Source organism: Amblyomma mixtum, chromosome 7 (assembly GCF_055824585.1).
Source record: "Amblyomma mixtum isolate Tamu chromosome 7, ASM5582458v1, whole genome shotgun sequence".
In the NCBI taxonomy this organism is placed as follows: Eukaryota; Metazoa; Arthropoda; class Arachnida; order Ixodida; family Ixodidae; genus Amblyomma; species Amblyomma mixtum.
This window is the reverse complement of record NC_143018.1, coordinates 32,174,428-32,198,582: the sequence shown is the minus strand read 5'-3', so window position 1 is coordinate 32,198,582 and position 24,155 is coordinate 32,174,428. Positions and strand designations below refer to the sequence as shown.

Below are 24,155 nucleotides of genomic sequence, written 5' to 3'. Positions count from 1 at the left end.
GTAAAAACGCATCACACATAACTATCGGATGTGTGGCTCAGCGGGAATTCAGGGCCGCTATGTAGAACATTCGCCAGAAATACAGAAGATCATTTATTGACATATGGAGCGAAAAACACCCATGGCACTGGCGAATGAATGTGTGCGATTTTGTGCATGCTTGTTTGTGTGCAGCGCACGCGACTGTGCCAGTTGTGCTCTATTTATGGCAGTAAAAAAAAAAAAAGAGAACACCGTCGGTATTTTTTTTTACATTTTAGCAGCCGCGGAATCACGCGGTGGGAAATTGCGCAGCAGATTCTAGGTAAGCCTCATGTATGGATTCATGGCTGTTTATGGTGAGAAAAATAGAGCCTGAGGAAGCGAAAATTGTTTTTCAGACGCCCTGTCCAGTATTCTACCAACGATTCTACCGTCATTTCCTTGCTCCTTATGGGTGTGCTGTATTGGGAGGGCAGTTAGACATGTCGGAGTGGTTTTGTTAATGGGAAAGGTCAGCTATACTAAGAAAGAAGGTGTAAGTATTGTGGTAAGTACTGTAAGGTTTAGAATGTGAACGGGAATGCTGAAGCATTTATCTACAATTATGGAGAGCAAGCAAACGGGGCAAGAATGAACTTCTTGGTAGCCTATGTATGTAGCGAGTATAATGGGGTTTGATAGGGATTTGACATGTGCAGTATACTGCGTACTCATTACAAGTGAGGCTTGGAGAGGGAGGTGGGAATATCGGTGGCCTGTCTTAACACCTGTGCGTGGATATTCTGCTCTTCGCTTGCGCCATCGTTCAGGAATTTTTTAAGGAACATTTTTAGGGAGCAAAGAAAGTCGTTGTGTTCGCCAGCCTTCCGTAGCCTTGTCATCATCTAAGGAAATGTGCTTGCTAAATAGGAGAGAAAAATCTGTGATAGCTGAACGCGTTAGAACGAGGAAATTTTACCGGTGACAAGTGCAGCGCAATTACAATGCGCATGCGCGTGTGCTTGAGGTTTGAATATAAAATTTTTGAGCATTTTTCTAATTAATTCAGTTTTATATTCAGCGCAATCTGTCTTTTCTTGTTTGTCGCGTGCCCAATAGCGCTATTTTTAAATAATTATGAACCTAAAAGAAATCTGCAGTCACAGAAATGGGGTAAACTCAAAGGGAATATACAAAAAGTGCAACGCACTGCAGATGGGCGAATAAAAAAATTCGGAGGGCACTTAAAGGTGCACTGAAGAGGAATCTGAAGTCGTCTTTTTGTCGCGGGAACTCGATCTACACGTTCCAAGCATTCTTAAAAACTTCGAATTATTGCCCTGTGCGGCCGATTTCCCTAATTAGATTGAATTAACGTCCGGTTCCCGCCTTTTTTTTTAATTCTCGCCGTACGGTGGGCGGAGTCGACCAACGCGTGGAGTGGCTTTCAGCCAGCTCCGTGGAGGATTGCCGCTCTGCCATCGGCGGAGTAATAAGTAGTAGTCCGTAGCAGCAAATAGTCCGCGCGTATTTTTATTTCTGCGGGCTCATTTTGCGGCTATATTATCTGCGAATGAAACTATCTATTCATGTAAAAAAAAAAATAAAGCGAAAGCAAAGGCTCCACGGAGCTGGCTGAAAGGCACTCCACGCGTTGGCCGACTCCGCCCACCGTTCGGGGAGAATTCAAAAGTAAAGGCGGAAGCCGGACAATAATTCAATTTAATTAGGGAAATCGGCCACACAGAGCAGTAAGTCGAAGTTTGTAGGAATGCTCGGGACGTGTATATCGAGTTCCCGCGGCAAAAAAACGACTTCAGATTCCTCTTCAGTGCACCTTTAAGACTAAGTACGTGCTTTCAAGGCGAAAGCATTACCTTTTCAACTTGTACTTTTATTTTTGTTTCTAATGAGACACCGACTCATTAGCATACAGGCGTAACGCAACGAATATACTATCCCCGCTGCGCACATAGTAGGCCTAAAATATTGGAAATGTATTATCAGAGGCCGGTCTACAAAGGACCAGAGTGAAGCCGGCCATTTGCAATATTGGTCGAATTAACCTGTGCCGCGTGCTCGCCTCGCACTCCGAAGGCATTTGGTGAAATTCTCCGGAACTTTAGAAGAAAATTCTTTGCTGCTGACACCATTCGAGGGTTTTGTGGACCCCTTTTCCCGACCACCGACATCGCCGGGTCTCGTCGCTAATGGACCGTGTCAGGCTTTCGCCTTAAAATTCAGCGCACGGCGCTGGCGGGAAAGGCTCAGGGACCAAACTGAATTTATATGTTAGCGGCGGTTGTTTTAGACCCTTCATTTCGTTTTAACATGTCCGCTGGTCTGAGTAATCTCAGCATTCTAACAGAATGTGGTGCTCTGTATCGACTGATCCATCGTTGTCATAGTGTGGGCTGCTCGTTTATCGGTACCGGTAGCTGCCTGCCAAAGGGGCATTCTAAAGAAGTTAATGGTAGAGAGACTCCAGATAGCGATCAAGTCTATGAGAAAGTATAAAATGCAGGTTAGGGTAATTAGACTGAATAAATACAGAATGATGTGATGGTGAGCTCAAGGGACGATCCTATCATTCGTGAGAGAATATTTTAATTAGTAACGTGTTGGATTTAGTTACAAAAACTGCTGGTGCCCCAGTCCTTTGCGAGGAGATTCGTCTGTTTTTATGTTGCATAAAACGAGAGTGTGCTGATATTGATTAAAAAAGCGTACAGTGGCTTGCGACGCTGACCAGATTATGTAGAGGCCCAATGTCTTTAGAGGCTGGCTGATATTTACTCTTCAACAGGTGCCCGAGAGGTTTTGTTGGGTTGTTTTAGAGTCTGTGAATCTCACCTATCGCCGAGCTGCTTGGCGCAGACCGGCTACCGTGAAGCGTCAGCAAACTCCCAACGGTAGACAAGCTGACCTGAAAGACGATGTAGCGCTCGCGGTATGGCGTATAGGGCGCCAAAGTTAATGTCGTTTACTAACCGTTCCACTCGAATTCCTACAGCCTACTTCCTCAATAACGATAGAGTAGAACTTACAACAACTTACAAGTACCGAGGAGTTCACTTTCAGTCTGACCTAACTTGTCATTGCCATATTAACACAATCTTAGCATCAGCAAATCGCGCAGTCGGCCTTCTTAGGCGTAATCTCAAACACGCGCCTTCACACTTAAAAAACTTGCTTACATCACGCTAATCCGCCAGAAAATTGAATATGCTTCTGCCATATGGGACCCTCAACCAGCTTACATCATAAACAACATTGAATCCCTGCAAAACCGTGCTGTTCGCTTCATCTTTTCAGATTATTCACGCTTCACCAGTGTCACAGCATTAAAACAACGTGCCGAGTTGGAACCTCTATCATGTCGACGCCATTTCGCTTGCCTAACCTTACTTCACAAACTGTATCACCATCCCACCCTCCACAACGACTTCTTTTTGCCACACCCTGCAGTCTTTCCTCGCCGCGACCACGATAACAAAATAAAACGTATCACATGCCGTTCATTGCTCTACGCGAAATCATTCATTCCTCGCACTATAATAGATTGGAATAACTTGCCATCACACATAGCTACTGAGGTTAACCTACAATCGTTTCAGCATTTGTTAAAGGGAACCATGGGCTAACAAATTTTTTGTTTTTTTGTTGTATTATGTGCATTTAGTGAGTATTTTATTTTGCGTTGTTTGTTGTGTTATTTGTGTACATTACTAGCTTTAATTCATTATTACGTGTATTTTGTTTCAAGTGCCTGCGTCATATTGTTATGCTTGTATCCCCCCCCCCCCCCCCCCCGTATGTAATACCCTCGCACGAGGGCCCTTAGGGGTATTGTAAATAAATAAATAAATAAATTGCCGTCTGCTCTTGCCTGGCTCCAGGTAGGAAACCACCCCCCTTCAACAAGTTCTTGACAAAATGCAGGACAGCTTCTTTGGCTCCGTGAAGGACAGCCGATGTAAAAACCAAAGGAAGGGTATTACTAATGGTCTGTTTGCCGACTACTCCCATTGGACACACTGGTGACGTTGATCCTGTTCATTAGTGCGGATTGACGAAAGAGTACCTTTCTTTGGCGACATGCTAAGACAACCAAAAACCACGCCGCAGGCATGCAAAACCTTCCTGACACGTTAATCGCTGTATGGACTTTGTTGATGAGTAAGCTCTCAAAAGACACGGGTTAATTGCTAGTGCACACCAGAACTAATACAGTTCTGAGATTATAAATATTGGTTTCTGGGCTTAAACCAAGCTTTATAAACTCAACCAAGTCAAAAGAGCCCTTAGGACTTGCCTTCAGCGCTGACCTGTGCGCGATGCCGAGTAATCTCTACAGTCTACGCTATTCACACTCACGACTTCGTAAAGGTCGTTCCTCCTCTGTCGTGTGACTGGCATCTGGTTCCTCCACGTACTACAAGTAATCTATGGCGACGTCGCCAACGATCAAATCTTCCTGGGCACCCGCCGAAGCAACGACCTTGCCTAACGGTCTACCAATATGCTGTGACCCCACGTGACGTAACAAGCGCTTTTGTCCGTGGCGGCCGAAGCCGTTGCGACGTACACCTGATTGTCGATAGCTCTAGTCCGTTGAATCAGCTCCCAGTGAAGAGGGCTCGTCACCATATTGAAAGCACCGGGTAGCACAGAAGCTTGCAACCCAGCTGGGAGTAGAGTGGCGCAATCCTGGAAAACGTAGGTCGGAGCAAGAATTCTGGTTGGTCTAAGCTATTCGGGAGCCCTCCACTACGGCGCCCCACATAGCCTCTCTGTGACTTCGGGACGTTAAACCCACTTTTTAAAATTTAAGACGGCCCTCCACAATCAGTGTAGGGTAGTGTGTTAGTGTGGAGACGCGTTGTGGCTGGCTAAAGTAACGTCGGAAATTTCAACTGAATGCCAAAATCCACGCCTTTCTCGCGAGCGACGACGCAAGCAAACGTCAAGCATCCTCCCCGAAGTGGGGAAGAAACCTCCATTTTTCTCACCAGCCTCTCCAAACATCCCACGGAAAAAGAAAGGAATATAGTGCGCGTGCTAAAACACTAATAAATCCCAGTACACGTTAATACAAGCTGCCCAGATGTGCTTTCTTGTGCCATTGTCGAGCCACCCATCCATATGCGTACACGTCTGTGATGCTGGAGAGCCTCTGCTGATTTCCAATACCTTATGCCAAATGCCCAAAAATATAAACCGCAATTCTTTGCGAAGCCCACTTTGCCAATAAACAAAACAACTTTAATACGTCTTTCTGTCCTAGCAATGTAGCACGAATTTGAGGTGCAGAAAAATACAGTGGTAGAAAAACAGACTGAACACCTGGCGGCCCAACTTTCTATCCCCGGCGCTATATTTGTGTAACTAGGCACAGCCACAAACCCGCCTATGAAGTTTGCCTTGGAACAGCTGCGCAGCTTCCAATCCGCTGATTTCGGGCCTGTTAAAATCTATAAAGAAATCAACGTTGTTTGCCCTGCTGTCGTACCAACTGCATGAACGGCGCAGCGGCTAGCGACGCGCTGTCACTCCCTCACGGACGCTGTCTCTCTCTCTCTCTCTCTCTCTCACGCATAAAAACACACACATACACACACGCACACCCACATACACGCACGCGCGGATGCACACACGCACGCGCGCGTGTGCGTGCATGTGTCAGTGCAGTGGCCCCTTTTCCTTTCAGTCTGCCCGTAACTGAGTTCTTTTTTAGTGGTCGTTTGTGAAGCGTTTTTACTTTGCTTATAATGAAAGCGAAGTCATTATTTAAAGGAATGCCACCTGTCGAGTGCTGCCTCGCAGATTGTAATGAGACACAACTCTCGATAAGCCCTCTTGCAGGCTTTCTGCTGTACCAGTTCCTGCTAGAGGGCTTAGAAGTGGTTGGGTTGTTCCTATCGCTTAGCTCACAACGATTTAAGCGCATTCTAGGAGCCTGTAGCGGACACGTTGAAACCACGGCTTGATAAAAAGAATGACTTCTAGGGGATTTCGCATTGCCATCGTACAGCTAGCTGTAAGGGCGAGAAAATCGGAAAATCTGGCCAGAGCCCGAGACCACGTCAGCAAGGCAGCGGCGCGGGGCGCCAAGATCGTGTGCTTGCCTGAATTCTTCGGCTTTCCCTGCAGCTTCCCGAACTTCCATAAATATGCCGAGCCAATCCCTGGTGAAACCAGCGAGTACCTTTCAGACGTGGCCAGTGATAACAACGTATACCTCATCGGTGGCTCCATGGCTGAGCGTGTAAACGACAAGCTCTACAACACATGTCTTGTGTATGGTCCCGACGGCAAGATGCTGGCTAAGCACCGCAAGTTGCATCTCTTTGAAGTCGACATTCCAGGAAAAATGACGATCAGCGAGTCTGAATGCTTCGCGGCGGGCGACAGCCTGACAACGTTCGACACTCCTTACTGCAAGGTGGGCCTTGGAATCTGCTACGACCTACGCTTTCCAGGGTTGGCGTCCCTTTACTCTCAGTTGGGCTGCAAGCTACTCTGTTACCCGGCTGCGTTCAACATGGTGACGGGCCCGCTTCACTGGGAGCTGATTCAGCGGGGTAGGGCTGTCGACAACCAGGTCTTCGTTGCATCGGCTTCGCCGGCAACGAATAAACGAGACTGGTACGTCACGTGGGGTCACAGTATGTTGGTGGATCCATTGGGCAACGTTATCGCTTCGGCGGGTGCGGAAGAAGATTTGGTCTTCGGTGACGTGGATCTAGAGGTTTTGGAGTCTGTGAGGAACCACATACCCATCACAAGACAGAAGAGGACCGACCTTTACGACGTTGTGAGTGTGAACAGTGCGAATTGTGGATGTGACGCTGAGTAAGAGTATTGATAGAGCTAACACTTTTTTTGACCTCGTTTAGCTCCAGAAACTAAGCTTTGCAAGTTCAGAATTGCCTTAGAGTTTTTCCTCCTAGCGATCGAGCTGTTTCTAGAACATTCGCTTTTGAACAGAGACGTTTTTTGCGATAACTGTATCATAAGGTTTTCCGCAATTTGCCGAGTGGATGTTCATTGCCGTAGCATATCTAGGAAAGTGACTGGTGGCACAGCAATAGGAGTGAACTTTTTTGCGCTTTGCAGAAGGTGCATCTCTGTGAACATTTTGTTTTTGTTCACGTTCGGACTTCAGAGACAGAAAATACGTACACACACAGAGCGCAGAACCAACTTTGAATGCGCAGTGTCAAAGGGTAGTAACTGCTTGCTCAGGACCAGCGCTTGAAAAGTTGTTTCTCCGACCAACGCACTGTGCGCATTTTTCGGTACGTTGATGATTATCTCCTGATGCTAAACCTCTCTTCTAACTCTAGTCTTCCTCAGTCAGTTAGTACTATCCTTAATGTTTTCAAGCGTGAAGGAAAATGGCTTAATTTTACACATGAGTTGCCCAAAGGCAACCAAATCCAGTTTCTGGATATTAGTCTGGAATTTATGCCCTCACATATCTGTTGGTCCTACAAACCCAGAATGAACAAGCAGTTGCTACCCTTTGACACTGCGCATACGAAGTTGGTTCTGCGCTCTGTGTGTGTACGTGTTTTCTGTCTGTGTCTGTGTTTTCTTCGCGCAGTTTAATCATGAACGAAAAGGACTTCAGAGGTTGTACCTGTTTTCATTTCTTTGGAATATGACAGCTATAGTACTACGAGTTGGTGTTGATCTCATCCTGGGTGATGCAGTGACAGCAAAAGTTGCATCATATCCAGTGTGTGAAGGTATCAGACATGAAGGATTTTTATTCGCTTAATAACACACCACTTCGTTGAAGCCAAAAGTGCGATGTGTTCTCACACTACCTGTTAGGCTCTTTTTTCTTTTTAAACATTGTGTGAACGTTACAGTTTTGTGTTTCATAAGCGGTTATGAATGCATTTTCAGTGGCTCCAAGTAAGCCACTTCGTATGTCAGTGTTCATGGCAATAACACGAGTAAGATTAACAATCTGACTAGTGACAAGGAAATTACATTTACATACAATAACAAGCAACTGCAATTAAAAACAAAGAGGATAAGGAAAAAAAAACTAAAATTGCAAGAATGACCACGAGAAACAAGGACATCATCAGGAGCAGCAAGAATATTAAAACAGCAATAATGCAGATGAATGAACCACGTGCAGTCATAATTTCTGAAACTGCTTGCCGATTCCTACAATTCAGCGGATGGTGACGACATGTTGTTGTTGTTGTTGTGACTGAGAGAAGGATGAAAAGGAAATTGCACGGGCCTGCCAACTGGCTCCAGCCGAGCCACCACCGCTGCCTCGTGCAGATAGAGGAGAGTTAAAAGATCAGAGGAAAGAGAAAGAGGCTTTCTCCTTCTTATAAATAGTGCTGAGGGGTAAGACATCAAAATTTTGACAGCCTGTTTTCTTTTTTGCAAGGATGCGTAACACATTAGAATATGCCGGTCACCACAAGGTATTCGTCTGCGAGCGCTCAGTAGGCTATGTTCGAATGTCTATGTTAATCTGTTTCGGTTTTTAGAGTCGAGTGCTGCCTGTACACGCTAAGCCTAAATTATGTGGGGCATGACAAAGCTGCAATGTGATCGCTGATTATCCTTTTGTAACTCACTACAACGCTAAAACCAGCCTGCCTGAAGAGCCGAATGGATAAGGAATATCGTAAGTCCCAGCCTTGGAGCATTTGTCCAAAATAATGAACATTATGTATTTAGCCGGTACTCCAATGTCACAGTGTTTATCCTTGTGGAACGCGGATGCCTGATATTTTTTGAGGCCTAGTGGCGACATCTATGCAGATTTACGTTGTTAAAAATGCCAACAAAGGAATTTGAATGTCGGCATTCAGCCGTGCGCAACTGCCGGAGAATTGATTGAGTTTCAGGTATCTTTATGCAGTTTCAAAGCATATCTTTGGTTTTAAGTCATAGTTAATAATACAGCGAATCTGCAGAAGTTTAAATTTTAGCTATGTACGCGCTTACTTTTATGTACATTACAATGGACTCCACGTGTACAATGCGTTTGAGAGCTGGCCTAGTCTCTGACACGACAGTTCGCTCACCGTGTAAAGCCTGAATTGACACCTGTTTCCGTAGCGCGCTATACCATAAGAACAATAGCATCAGGATGTGTAGAGCCCGGTAAATGACCTATTTCCAGCTGAGGTAGTCTCCGACAGGACAGTTTTAAACACAATTCATTTGCTTTTTTGTTATCTTCCAGTTCCATTAATGCACGTCATAAAAATGTATAAAACAGTCACCTTGCTATCCCACCTGCAGCCTACGCGTTCACTGTGTAAAGTCTGAACTGACACCTGTTTCCGTAGTGCGCTATACCACCTCTCTACGGCCCCTACTGCCTAGCTTTGCTTTTACATCGCCATGTAACGGTGCCATTCCGTAGCATATCCTATATAAGCCGATTGGCATTATTTATTACCCAAATCAGTGATAGTGATCGTGAACAAAAAGCGCCTAAACGGGTTAACAGCGTCCACGGCCGTCATAAATATCATCTGGAAGGCCTATGATCACTTAGAATAACAATATGATCGGCATACATATATCCTGGTAGGCGACATCTTTCCAGCTGGCCTAATCGTCTGGACGACAGATAAATTCCTAATCCGCTCTATTCTAGTTATCTATCAGTTCGTCTCACGTGCATAAAAAAATGTTATCCATCCAGTCACTTTCCTAATCCGTTTCACCGCCTACGCACTCACTAAGTTGATGCAGACTTGGCGCCTGTTATTGTAGCGTGCTGTACCAAAACTAGCGACACCTGCGGTCTAGCTTTAATTCGTCTTCGTAATGTCACTGTGTCACTCCGCAGCATGTCCTATATAAGATGGCAGGACGAACCCTTGGAAGGAACGCTGGGTGATACCAGGTGGAGTGGCAATCTGTAAGTGCTTCTTGGGAACCTCATGAAGTTCAAAAGATGGCCGAGAGAAGACGACCCAGACAGCTGCTAAGGAATCAAACCTGATGTTTGATGCTGAGAATATTAGTGAATAATATCCTCGTTTCACTGAAACTGATTTTGCGACTTTATTATCGCGAAAAGAATACCGGTTTTCAAACGGCACCCGCTTTGGCACGGTTCACATAGATATACGTTACTGAATACACTTTACAAGTGCTGTCACAGTGCATCATTGCACCCTATCATGTTTTTTTGGAATTATGTTAAGTGATTAACGGTCCTTAGACAAGGTTTTCCTTGTGGTGAGTTAAAGAAATCGAGCCACCGGTGTAGTCTGAGAACATTGGGGGCCATACGTGCTCTTTTTGCATTACGTGAAGTAGTTGGCTGAAAGTTGCTTTCGCAAAATAATGAAAGTGTCTAACTCCTACCACCTGGGCTTCTCGAAAAGCCATTATAGAACCGTTCCCAGAAATGGTTTTAATAATCACTCGTGTTACCACACCTTAAAATATGTATTCCACGTCTGTCCTTTAAGATTTCGAACCATTCCAATTTTCACGTCTTTCTTGTTCATAGTAAAGTCAGAACGAAGTTTCGAATAACTTGCAGCGGATTTTTCACTGCGCTGAACGAAATTTCAGTATGTATATTCATAGGTCGGCTATCTCACTCATGAGTCGACTCACTTGGGCTCCCTCAGGCTCATTTCAGATCATGATCTGAGTCATGAATGAGTCCGGACTCACATTCAGCTCACAATCTGAGTCGTGAGTTCGCGCTCACATTCATATCATATGAGTCCTTTCAGTCCGGTTGATTGTCGGCCAATGAAATCAAATAAGTCCATGATGCGAGGTTGAACAATCCTAGGATGGAAAGTGAATCCACGACATCAATTGGGCACGAGTTTGTAACGTTCATAAAGGAGTTTCCTGTGCACTTGTAATACTGGGTATTCTTTTGGTCGAGATGGCAGTCGAGTCCGACGCCAATGTCAGGCTACACGTTTCCCTTCAATCTCGCGCCCATATTAACGTTGTTGCTGTAGTATACAGCCCAGAGCATAGAGGGCGCCAGGCACCCAATAGGCACAAATAGGCACGGACTGTGCATGTAATGCGAAAGTTTGATAATCGACGCGGATTAAAGGTAGGAGAGTGAATTCTATGAAAATTGCAAGCGTAAGAGTTGGTGGCACAAAGACGGTTGGATGAGATTAGGAAGTTTGCGGGTATAAGTGGCCGCACGTACCTGACACAGGAGAGGGTTAATTGAAGAAATATGGAAAAGGCCATTGTCGATCTTTGGTTGTACTGAGACTTGTGATGATAATAATACTCGAATTTCGGGAAATGGAAACAGTAAATCGGAAGTTAGATATCTGTGTGGGCCGCCCAGCGAAAGCTCCGAGTCGATATAATGCAACTGGGTAACCGGGACAACGTAGCGCATATCACTGATACAGCGGCACAATGAGAATACGTCAGTGGAGAGAGCGTTGTATTTGCGCCAAGTGCAAAGACGTGCACAATGTTGCGGCAGAGAAAATAAATGTCCTCTGGCGAAAAGTCTTGTTTCTTGACCACCAACGTTAAAAAACAACCACGTAGCGCTAGCGAATGTTGGGAAATATCTGCTGATCACCAGTAAGCAATGGCAGTAGTGTGATTCTAAACTTCTAAGGCTTATTTGCTGGGTCTAAACCAAGTCAGAAAAAGCGTTGGCACTGCCATGTCTCTTATTCCGCATTACGTCCACAGTTCGCACTGTTTATGCTCACGACGTCGTAAAGGTCGTTCCTCTTGTGTTTTGTGATGGGTATCTGGTTTCTCACAGACTCCAAGTGCTCCAAATCGACGTCGCCGAAGACTATGTCTTCCTCTGCACCCGCCGAAGCAACGACCTTTCCCATTGGGTCCACCAACATACTGTGACCCCACGCGACATACCAGGCTCGTTTATCCCTCGCCGGCGAAGCCGATACCACGTAGACCTGGTTGTCGAGAGCCCTGCTCCGCTGACACAGCTCCCAGTGAAGCGGACCCGTCACCATGCTGAAAGCAGCCGGATAGCACAGAAGCTTGCAGCCACGCTGGGAGTAGAGTGACGCCATTTCTGGAAAGCGAATATCGTAGCAGATACCTAGGCCCACCTTGCAGTAAGGAGTTTCGAAAGTCGTCAGGCTGTTGCCAGCTGCGAACCACTGTGATTCCCTGACAGTCATCTTTCCAGGAATGTCGACGTCGAAGAGGTGGAGCTTGCGGTATTTGGCAAGCATCTCGCCGTTGGGACCGTAGACGAGGCAAGTGTGGTATAGCTTGCCATCTACCCGTTCAGCCATTGTGCCGCCGACGAGATACACGTTGTTATCCCTGGCCGTGTTCGAAAGGCTCTCGCTGGTTTCCCCAGGGATTGGCTCGGAGAATTTTTGGAAGTTCGGAACTCCACAGGAAAATCCGAAGAACTCAGGCAAGCAGACGATCTTGGCACCCCTTGCGGCAGCATTGCTGACGTGGTCTCGAGCTCTGGCCAGGTTTTCGGATTTGCTTGCCCTCACAGCCAGCTGTACGATGGCGATGCCAAACCTCGTAGACGCCATTCTTTCACAAAAGGTAAAGCTGTGGCTTCGACGTGTCCCAACTATGTCCCTAGGAAGAGTTGAAATCGGTTCGAACTAAGTGCGAAGAGAACACCGCAGCTTCCCCTATGCCTTCTAGCAAGAGTTACAGCTGCTCACAAGAATCGGATCGTCGAGGAACATGGGGAGATTCGAAATGGCGATGATAAGCTTCTGCAGGTTTTATCGCCACTCGTGACTGTTTATATTCAGTGAGGCAGTACTCACCAGCTCTCGGGCAAGTAGAAACCGGATTTCGCCTCCATTAAAAGTAACGTAAAAACGCATCACACTTAGCTGCTGAGAGTGTGGCTTTAGCATGAATCCAGGCCCACTGTGGAGAACAGTTTCGAAAATAAAAGAAAACTCTCTACCAATGGCACATGTAGCGAAAAAGCGAAAAACGCACATGGCACTGACAAATGCATGTGTGTCGTACTGCGCTTGTTTGTGTTTGCATAGCACTCGGGGTTGTGCCAACTTTGCTGTGTTTATGCAGTCGTCGCACCGAAGAAAGAAGAAAAAAAAAACACCGTCGTTATTTTTGTACATTTTAGCAGCCTCGAAAACACGAGATGGGAAATTGCGCAGCAGTTTCAAGGTAAACCTGATGCACGGATTCATGGCTGTTTATGGTGAGACAATATTAGCCTGAGGCGGAGGAATTTGTTTTTCAGACGCCCCGTCCACTATTATACCAATGCTTCTACCATTATATCTTTGGATCTCACGGGCGTGCTGAATTGGGTGGGCAGTTAGACATGTCGGAGTGGTTTTGTTGGTGGGGAAGGTCAGCTTTCATTATTCACAACGGCGCACGAAACACGGACAAAAGGGGGGAGAATCGACAACACAAGCGCTGACTTCAACTGGAATTTATTACGGAAAGGTCAGCTTTACCAAGAAATAAGGTGAAAGTATTGTGGTCGGCAGTATAAAGTAGGGAATTAGGGGGAAAGCTGCAGCATCATTTGCCTATAGGTATTGGAAAGCAAGCTAAAGGGGGAAGAATGAACATCTTGGTTGCCTCTGTATGTAGTGAGTGTACTGGTGTTTGATAATGAACTGACAGGCTTAGTATATTGTGTTCTCAATACGAGTGAGGTTTGGAGTGGGTGCCGAGAATATCTGTGTGTGTCTTCGCATCTCTACAAGGATATCTGCTCCTAGCTTGTGTCGTCGTCCGTGATTTTTTTTTCAGGGAGCATTTTATGTCAGATTACTCTGCACGTAGAAAGAGTAGGCCGTCAATATTAGAAGGGCACAGACACAAAGTATTTTACTGCCCCTATTTTTTTGCCTTTACTGGCTCAGTAATCATGAAAAAAGAGCTGAAAACACCAGTGCACAGTGTTCATAATTAATTGCAAACGATTTGGCACCAGCAGCGTCAGTCTCGGTCGGCGCCAGCGATGAATTGTGTCTTGACATCATGTTCTATCGGGCAACCTGGGCTCCCGCAATATTTATGACGTCGGCGTCGCCAGCAAGCACCGGTTATTCATGTAAAGAGCCACTGGGTTCAGTGACGTCATAACAATTGGAGAAAGTGGGCCTTGACGTCACTGAATGTGGGCTGAAATGCCTAGTGGCTCCTCGGACAACATCCAAAATCATATTAAACTGTGTTCCACTGAACGCCTGCGACTGAAACCTGCTACAAGACATCTCTTCACTTCCTTGAAACTGATCATATCTTTTGTTTGCGCTCAAAATTTTGTGCTTGTATGCCTTAAACGCCTTCCAGCGCCATCTCGCCGCACTCGTAACTTTTCTCTCAAATAAATATAAATATATTCTATTGAGTTACATGACGGAAGCCAACAGCCTCTATAACCTAGGAGCATAGACGATGTCTTTTTTAATTTGTAGTTTTTTATTAATGGGAGGTTGATAAGGACAGAAGACAAGCGACCACATGCCGCTGTTGGGATCCGAACCCCCGACCTCCGAATTTCGCGTCCAGTGCTCTAAGAGCTGAGCTACGGTGACGACTGTTCAATCTGCTGCTTTCAGGGGTATTTATATATAGTGTAACCGAACCTCGAGAGTGTTCACCAGCGCCACCCTCGTCCATAAGCGGCGGACGTGGTAAGTCCTGTATTACCGCGAGTGGCACGTGGGAACGCGGTCGAACGGTGAGGGCGGAAGCTGTGCGAGAACGCTGTTATGTTACTTATAGCATCGAGGCTGCATTATCAGAGGCCCTTGTTAAACTATTGAGCATACAAGTGAAAAAACACCTACTCGTTATGGCATACATGACGGAAGCCAACAGCAACAGCCCACCGGTGCCATGTGGTTGTTTTTTCTTGTACTTTTATTGATCTCATCGGGTGCCGGGGATCCCATGGACGAGCCCATCGACGGAGCAGGCGGTCAGGGCTTACAAACGAACTGTCGACAAACTCTACTGGCAGCAAAAATTGGACTAAGCTGATTTACCCCCGCCACACCCAGCCTTATCGATCCGTGAAGCTCGCATTCTTCGCCGAATACAGTTTAATCCCCTACATACACCAGTCGAACTTTACCTATACCGGTACACTTCCCCACGTCAGTGCCCAAACTGTCCCCACACATATGCAGACGTTGAACACTGCCCTACACAGTGCCACGTAGCCTTCCAGTCCCTCGCCTATCCCCCCCCCCCCCCCCCCCCCCCCCCCCCCCACCGTGGCCCATCTGGCTTGCCTCCCTGGATCTGAGGTTACAACGTGCCCTCGTCGCCTTGGCCCGGAACCTATTGAACGCCTAACAGAAAGGCTGTTCTATAAAAGTGTCACACCACCACTACCCATTGACGAACAACTAAAAATTAAAATTCAGGGGGCACTTTGACTGTCTAAAGTGGGTAGAGGCGGAAGCGTTTTCCGCACCACCTTCGCTGTTTCTGTGGCACTGGTGGCGTCACATGTAATTTAGTACTAATTACTAAGTGATGACAAATCACTAATTAATGGTTAATTACTGATTAATGCCTGAATATTAATTAACTGCTAATTAATGACGGTTAAGCTTCGCCTTTAGGAGTGGAACGCGACAGCGCGTTGTAGCGCTGCCAGGGAGTCCACGGAACGCCACCACCCGTTCGGCGCGATGCCTTGCCCTTTGAACGCAACGCTTTTTGAGGAAAGTAAATGGCGCAGTAATTCTCCGTCATCTCGGTGGACACCTGAACCGCACCGTAGAGGAAGGGAGGAAGTGGGAGTGAAAGAAGATAAATAAAGAGGAGCCGTAACGAAGAAAATTAAAATTGTATTTGAGGAAAGGAAATTACGCAGTAACTGTGTCACAAAATTCAGGGGGGCACTTTTTGACCTAAAGTGTGGTCACTGATGTGTGGTTAAGATGTTAAGCTTCGCCCCTAAGAGTGGAACGCGACAGCGTCTTGCAACGCTGCCAAGGAGTCCATAGAACGCCATCGCCCATTCGGTTCTGCGCCTCGCTCGTCGGTAAATTGATTTTTGAGGAAAGGAAATGTATCTGTCTCTCATTTGTCGGTGGACACCTAAACCTCGCCGGAAGGGAATGGAGGAGGACGAGAGTGAGTGAAGACACCGTATTCACTAGACGCGCCTTTGTTCATTCCAAACCATCGAGCTGGCATGGCGGAGTGGATAGCATGCTCGTCTCTCACGCCGAAGACCGGGGTTCGATTCCTGAGCTCGACCAATTTCTTAATCGGTTTCATTTATTTATATGGCCTGACTAGTAAAGCTAATTAGGCTAATTGGCTAATTAACCAATTAACTAAGCTCAGTCCCACTTACTTGGAGCACCACTATACGATCCCTTCAATTGGTTGCATGGTTACTAGCCAAAGTACAATTGGCCCCGTTTGAAATTGGCGCACTGTGACGTCACGACCGTTTCCACTAATTGAAAAGCGTGACATTTTCAAAAAAAAATCTGGAGTATCTGTTCTCGCTTCGGCGAGCGCGGCTTCGGCCGCTTATCTGCTTTTTGAGCAGCGTCCGCTCCGGCGGACGCAGTTGTTGCTGCGACGGGCGTCTTTTCTTTCCTCTCTCTCCTTCCTCTGATCTTTTAACTCTCCTCTATCTGCACGTGGCAGCGGTGGTAGCTTGGCTCGAGCCAGTAGCAGGCCCGTGCAATTTCCTTTTCATCCTTCTCTCAGTCACAACAACAACAACAACAACAACTGCTGCTTACAACGATGAGAGATTAAAGGCTTCCGCCTTAAAAAAAAAGAGACATCCCCTATGCTGCTTTGTTTCGGTGGGTTGGCTTCCGTCATGTATACCATAACGAGCTGACAGATGGCGCTAATAGCTCATGTCTAACCAAAAATGCTGGGCCTGCACCAGGCAACGCCGAATACACCCACCAATAGTGCGGAAGAGGGTACCTAGGGGACTGTAGGGTGGCGGTGACGGAGAAAAAGCATGCGCGCTCCATATTTGCGAATGGAGTGTCCCAGTAATGGCAAGAGTACAGATTCGTATAAAAATCATAAATTCAGAAACGTCAAGGCAGAAAAAAAAAAAAAACTCGCGATGTCTTTCCTTTACGGGAGCAATCTGAAAAGGAGCCCTCTTCTAGGTTATACGTCAGATTTGGCAGAAGGTATCCTATACCCTGTATTTGTACATAATGTATATTGCCGCCCTACCTCTATCCTTTCTTACTATCGCTATGCCCCCTTCCTTTCCCTCTCCCTGTCCTCTTATTCCCGCTAACCTCAGCTGCTTAGGTGCTTCATGTTTCGATGGCAGATGCCGCAGCTGGCAACATTTTTTTCTTCCATTGTTATTTTATTTAATAAATAGCCACTATCAACAACAACAACCACAACAACAACGTCTAGTTCAGAATTTTAAGAAACGGAGATAGAAGAATTTTTAATGAAAAACATATTTTATCGGCGTAAAAACAAAGATGAAGAGATACTGTGCGTTTCGGAACGATTTTGGGAGAGAAAGTTGTTAAGAGAAGTGCGCACCCACACAAAAAAACCTTGAATAAACTGAAGAAGAATGACAGATTGAACTAATTGATGGCTATCCATAACTATTTGAAAACTTTAGCAAAGGACTTTACTAACCTGTAAAGCACTGCTTCACTTGAAGTGTGCAGTGTTTTTTGTTGATATTGAAATATTACATGTTCACAATGATCGCTGCACAAAAGAAATGGGGGAGGCTTCCCACATCTACAGGAAGTCAAACGGGAGTGTTAGCAGGCCTTCCGTAGCTTCTTCATCTAAGGGAATAGGTTGGCTAAATATAGGATAACAATCTGTGACAATCACACGCGCTCCCACGAGGCAGTAATAAGGCGAAAGCCTTTAATGACTCATGCTGGCGTCCGTTAGCAGAGGGTGTCGCACCTTTGGCAGCGTGTTAACTCAGGAACTAGAAAAGATAGGACAAAATGAATAATTTATTCATATAGAGGAAGAAAAAATGAACCTAGAAGCCACGTTTGATGACTGTAAAGTAAACACTTAATTAATTATAGTAAAAAATGTCATAATTGAAATAACGCAGACGTCGATATAGCCACGGGAACGGTTTGATGTCACATCCACAGGAAGTCGCCACGGCATAGTGAAAATTGTCAATGAATGGTCGAAAAAATGCCGAATATGTGTCAACTTAGAGGAAAAAATGTCTAATTAAGTGTAATCAGGACTTAAGATCTCCGAAAGATGTATAATTTGGGCATCGATATAGGCACGGGAGCGGTGTGACGTCATATCCACCAGAAGTCGTCACGGCATAGTCTCCTCGACTTTCGCCTCTCAACACTTTAGTTGCCAAAGTGTCCTCGAAATTTTCTGAGGAGGGCTTCATCTTTTTCGTAGCGACAGGTGCAGCGCAATGACAGTGCGCATGTGCGTATGCTTGAAGTCTGACAATAAAATTGATGCGCACTTTTAAACAAACACAGTTTTAAGTTGAGCGCAGTCTGTGTGCTATCATGTTTGTCCCGTGTTCGGTAGCGCTGTTATCAAGTAATTATGAACCTTTAATGTTTAATTAAAAAGGAAACAAATCTCCATTCGCTGAAATAGAGTAAATTCAAGGGGGTTATACAGAAAGAGTTTGAAAATGTGTCAAAAAGCCCGACCTCCTGCAGTTTGGCAAATAAAAAAAAATGCGGAGGGCGCTTAAGGCTACAGAACAGTAGCGCAGCAAGGGAAGGGACCGGGGAACGTGTACTCGTATACACACACAAAGCGCAGACTCGCGCAACACTCGTTCATCGGTCCCTTGTGTTGTTGCGCTGCTGTTCTGAGGTATGAACAAACAAGCCCGAATTTCGACGTTTCTTCAGACTACTTAAGTGCTTGGTAGGCGAAAGCATTAATTTTTTAATTTATACTTTTTCCTTCTTTCTAATGACACCCTTACTCATAGGCATGCAGCTCTGAGGCAACACTACGTTCATTTTTATTCGCTTAGAAGCAAATCAGTTTTGTGTCCTATAGGTTATGCACTGGCCTTGCAACTTGAAGGCCCCTCATTAAAGGTCCTTGGAAGGTTCTTCGCACCCTCTGAAGAATTTTTTTCTTTTGCTGATGACGGCATTTGGGGGTTTCGTGATCCGTTTTTCCTGGACGCCGACTTGTTTCGTTGATAATGGGTCATTAAAGCTTTCGCCTTAAAATTCAATTCACGGCGATGGTGCGAACGGCAGGCTGAGAGATCAAAATGCATTTTATTGCTAGAGGGGGTTACTTTAAAGCCTCCATTTTGCTGTCGTGACACGTCCGCTCACCTGTGCAAGCTGAGCATTCGAACAAGATGTACTGTTTCGACTGATCCGATGCTGTCACAGTGCGGGGTGTTTGTTTATCGGCACCGGTAACTGTTAGCGAACGCGGAATTTAAAAGGAATAATGTTACAGAGATTACTTATAGCGACCAAGTCTATGCGTGAGTAAAGAATTTCAGTTCGGGTCAGTGGAATGAAGAAATGCGTAACATTGAGATAGCAAGCTCCAGGGACGATCCCTTTGCTCACAAGATCACAGGAGTGTAATTTTATAATTAACAATGTGCAAGATTTAGGTTTACATATTCTTAAAATTCGTTGCTCCAGGGATTTTTCGGGTCGCTTTGTCTCCTTTTTCGTTGCGCAAAACGACACATTGTGGTGGGATCTATTAGGAAAGCGTGCAGTGCTTTGCGACGCTGACCAGGTTACGTTGACATCTGATGTCTTGAGAGACTGGCTGATGTTTACTTTTTCTACAGATGCTCGACAGGTTTTTGTGGGGGTGTTTTAGAGTACGTGAATATCACCCATTGTCGAGCTTCTTGGTGCAGACCGACCACCGCGAAGTGTCGGTAAACTACGAGCGGTGCTGAAGCTCACCTGTAAGGCGACAATGTAGAGATCGCGCTATCGCTTATAGGCAACCATTACCGTCTTCTGTTGCTTAGTTCCAGGCATTAAACACGCGCCCCTCTTCAACAAGCACAGGGCAATATGCAGACCCCATGAAGCATTGCCAACGTGGATGGCATCGCCCCCTCAAGGCGGCAGGACAGTAACTAGCCACAATAGAGGCTATGTAGAAACCAAAGGAAGAGTATTACTAATGACCTTTTTGCCCAGTCCTCCCATTCGACACGCCTGTGGCGTTCGTTCTGTTCATTAGTGCGGATTGACGAAAGGGTGGCTTTCTTTTGCGACATGCTAAGACAACCAAAAACCTCGCCGCAGACAGTGCAAAACCTTCCTGACACATTCATCACTCTATAGACTCTGTTGATGAGTAAGTTCTCAAAAGACACGTGTTACTTCCTAGTGCACACCAGAAATAATACATACGCTGGTCAAACGTTTAGGGGAAACCTGCAAGGTGAAGCGGTGGTCCCGGGTTCGAACCCTGGACCAGGATGGATTTTTCTTTAACTACGAGGTTTCTGAGAAAGCTGTATAGCTTTCCTTTGTAGCCGTATGGCTGTGCTCGGGTGGATGTCAATGATTAATTACTCCCTTACTACAATCTACGCTATTCACACTGACGACTTCGTAAAGGTCGTTCCTCTTCAGTCGTGTGACTGGTATCTGGTTCCTAACGGACTCCAAGTAATCTAGGTCGACGTCGCCAACGATGACATCTTCCTGGGCACCCGCCGAAGCAACGACCTTGCCTAACGGGTCTACCAACATGCTGTGACCCCACGATACGTAACAAGCGCTTTTGTCCGTGGCGGCCGAAGCCGTTGCGACGTACACCTGATTGTCGATAGCTCTAGTCCGTTGAATCAGCTCCCAGTGAAGCGGGCCCGTCACCATGTTGAAAGCACCGGGGTAGCACAGAAGCTTGCAACCCAGCTGGGAGTAGAGTGACGCCAATCCTGGAAAGCGTAGGTCGTAGCAGATTCCAAGGCCCACCTTGCAGTAAGGAGTGTCGAACGTTGTCAGGCTGTTGCCCGCCGCGAAGCATTCCGACTCGCTGATCGTCATTTTTCCAGGAATGTCGACTTCAAAGAGATGCAACTTGCGGTGCTTGGCCACCATCTTGCCGTCGGGACCATGCACAAGACATGTGTTGTACATCTTGTCGTTCACACGTTCAGCCATTGTTCCACCGATGAGGTAGACGTTGTTATCACTGGCGACGTCCGAAAGGTACTCGCTGGTTTCGCCAGGAATTGGCTCGGCGTACTTATGGAAGTTCTGGATGGCACAGGGAAAGCCAAAGAACTCAGGAAGGCACACGATCTTGGCGCCCCTCGCTGCCGCCTTGCTGACGTGGTCTCGCGCCCTGGCCAGGTTTTCGGATCTGCTCGCCCTCACACTTAGCTGCACAATTGCGATGCGAAAGCTTGCGGACGCCATTATTTTTCAAAAGAAAGAAACGTGGCTTCAATTAAGAACCTCCACGAAAGCGCTCTAAATTTTCTGAGCTATGTAGCTCAAGTGTTCACCGCAGCTGCTTTTATACCTTCTAGCAGAAATTAAACCTGCTGCTCCTAAGAAACACCCTAAAAAAAAAGAAAGAAAAAGAATGGCGCACACGATACGGCGATCGAACACTTGAGAAGAGGTAACCAACCATCGTGGTTCTTTATATTCAGCCAGGAAGATCTCGCCGTACGGCTGGCCTTCGGAAACCGGATTTCGCTTCTGTCAAGAACACTGTGAAAGCGCACAAGACAAAAACCTTGGAAGTTACTCAGCTTGAGGCTAGGGCGATTTCTTGGGACATCTACAGCGAGAAACAGCGCAAGAACTGGAATGTGGCAACGACATACTCGTGTGTATGTGTGCGTGCGAGCCAGCGTGTGTAAGTGACCCCGCTCTTGCGTCGTCGTTGATTGCTGCTGTCTCGGCTGTTTCGACGGGAAAAGCAGGCTTGCATTTTTTCAGCGCAAAAAAAAAAAAGAAACGTAGGACAAAGAGAGTAGATACACGCAGCATGAACGCTGACTACAGTTGAAATGTGCATTCGTCCTGCGTATACCGCCTCTCTTTCTCCTGCGTTTTTTCTTTTGCGCTGAAAAAATGCATTCGACGTACCAAGACCAACTGGCCCTCTTTTCCACTTTAAAAAGCAGGCTTGATTCCGTAATTTCCTCGACCGTGATGGTAAAGCGGCTGAACATCGTCACAGCCTGGGAATCAGGAGATCTCATGTTGGGAAGCGGTTTCAAATTGAACCTCACTGGCGGATGTGTGGCCGAGCATGGAGAGGCATGGAGGGCGGGGCGAACAATAAAATTCAATAATTGAACAGAAAAATCAATATTTCTGCACCTCCCGCTCCTCTTCCGGCCCGTCGTGGAGGACAGTGAGATGCTCTGGAGTTTTTGTGTTGGTTAGGTGAGCTAGCTTTCCTAAAGGAATGAGGTGAAAGTTCTGGCAGAGGCGCTGTGAGGCGTCGGATGATAACGTAAACCCTCCCGTATCCCGTATGGGAGAAGGAAAGACGAACTTACTGCGATTTTTTAGTGTTTTAGTGGAGCACTATATATTGCGACCTCCTCAAGATTGGACTGGGAGGCGGCCCTGCTCGGCTGTCGAGGTCTCAAGGCCCGAAAGGCCTTGGTTCAACGGAAGCGGGCGGCGTTGCTTGCCAATGGGGCACCGGAATAGGGGCTCCACCTAGTATTGTGAGCGGAAGGGGCCAATACGGCCCTGCCCCGATCAATTCAATTCAATTCAATTCATTTACTTTCAACTCGAGGTTGAAGGCCCCCAGGCGTAAAAGCTGTTCTATGACAGCTTGAAAGGTGCCTGGGGGCCCATACAAGGCAGCAGTGGTTACAAACTAAATTACAGTGTAAGTACACATCTTCAAACAATCATTCGAACAACTATACAGTACAATTATTAACAAAACAATCGTTGTTAATGAGAATTTCAGGTGATCGGCGTTCGGCCTCAAGTCTTCCTGAACATCAGAAAACATAGCGGAATTGCCATACAATACAAAGTTAGCATGGTTATTGCACACAGGTTGTTTAGTGGGTTACAAAATACTGTCGTAGTTGTTTTTTACTGTAGGTCTCGAAATATACATCCTTCTTTTCATAATCGTTCAGAAGAAATGGAAGCAGGTACTGTAGGGACTGACAGAGATAATCGGTTCGGCGGTGTGGTACAAACCATCTGTCACAACTGCGAGTACGACCATCGCTTTTTTGTTTACGTAAACTTGCGGTGTTCTTTAAAAACGTTTGAAGGGGATTATTTGCGTAAAAGAAAGTATGCAGTAAGCGAAATTCTAGATAATGTTTTGCTTTTATTATTTTATACCTCACAAACAATTCTTCGTCGGATGGTAGTACGATACATTAGCAATATTACGAAGAGTTTTTTTCTGTAGAAGGAAAATTGCGTTAATGTTACTAATCGTTGTTGTTCCCCAAACAAGCGAGCAATAGTTTAAATGTGACGTGAATAATGCGTGGTAAATGGGAACCTTTATTTTTTCCTGGAGATAATGTCGGCATCTGGCAAGTGCTCCCGCAGCCGGTGATAGTGATTTGCGCAAGAAATCGATGTGGTGTGTCCATTTCATATCAGACGAGAATGTCACTCCTAAAATCCTATGTTGGTGGACAACTTCAATAGTAGCAGTACCGAGTGTTAAAAGATGGTGCATTATAACCTGTTTGCCACTCGGTTTAAAAATTATGGCTTTCGATTTTTTTGCGTTAATCTTAAGACCATTGGCATTGGACCAGTTGATTATCTCTGTCATCTCAGTTTCTGCTTTAGCAATCACCTCTTGTATGTCATGACCAGAAACAAACACGCTGGTATCGTCAGCGTAAAGAACATAACAATCATCTGAATTGGGTTGAACAATGTCATTGACATATACATTGAAAAGAAATGGCCCCAAAAGACTGCCTTGTGGCACACCAGATGAAATGCTCTTAAACGATGAGGTATGGCCCCCAATACTAACACATTGCATTCGATCACTCAGGTAAGAGTTAAACAACACCAAAGATACACCATCACTTCTTTGTAATCACTTCTTTGTAATCATTAAATCATGGACAAATGTTTTTCGTCATCACCAGGAGTGGAGTTCTGAGGACGTGGTTCGTTTTTTCACGTCTCAGAGGGAGGACACCTGACCTTTATTTACTCGCTGGCTTATTCATGGCATTGATCGTGGGATTTTGTCTAGACTGGTCACGG

The 24,155-nt window shown here is 46.0% G+C and overlaps 3 pseudogenes; 1 reads left to right on the top strand and 2 right to left on the bottom strand.

Moving 5' to 3' along the window:
- The first annotated feature begins 5,959 nt into the window (after positions 1-5,959).
- Positions 5,960-6,820, top strand: LOC149335567 (omega-amidase NIT2 pseudogene; annotated as a pseudogene).
- A 4,819-nt stretch (positions 6,821-11,639) lies between these two features.
- Positions 11,640-12,500, bottom strand: LOC149335566 (omega-amidase NIT2 pseudogene; annotated as a pseudogene).
- A 7,971-nt stretch (positions 12,501-20,471) lies between these two features.
- On the bottom strand, positions 20,472-21,338 carry LOC149335565 (omega-amidase NIT2 pseudogene; annotated as a pseudogene).
- Positions 21,339-24,155: the final 2,817 nt, after the last annotated feature.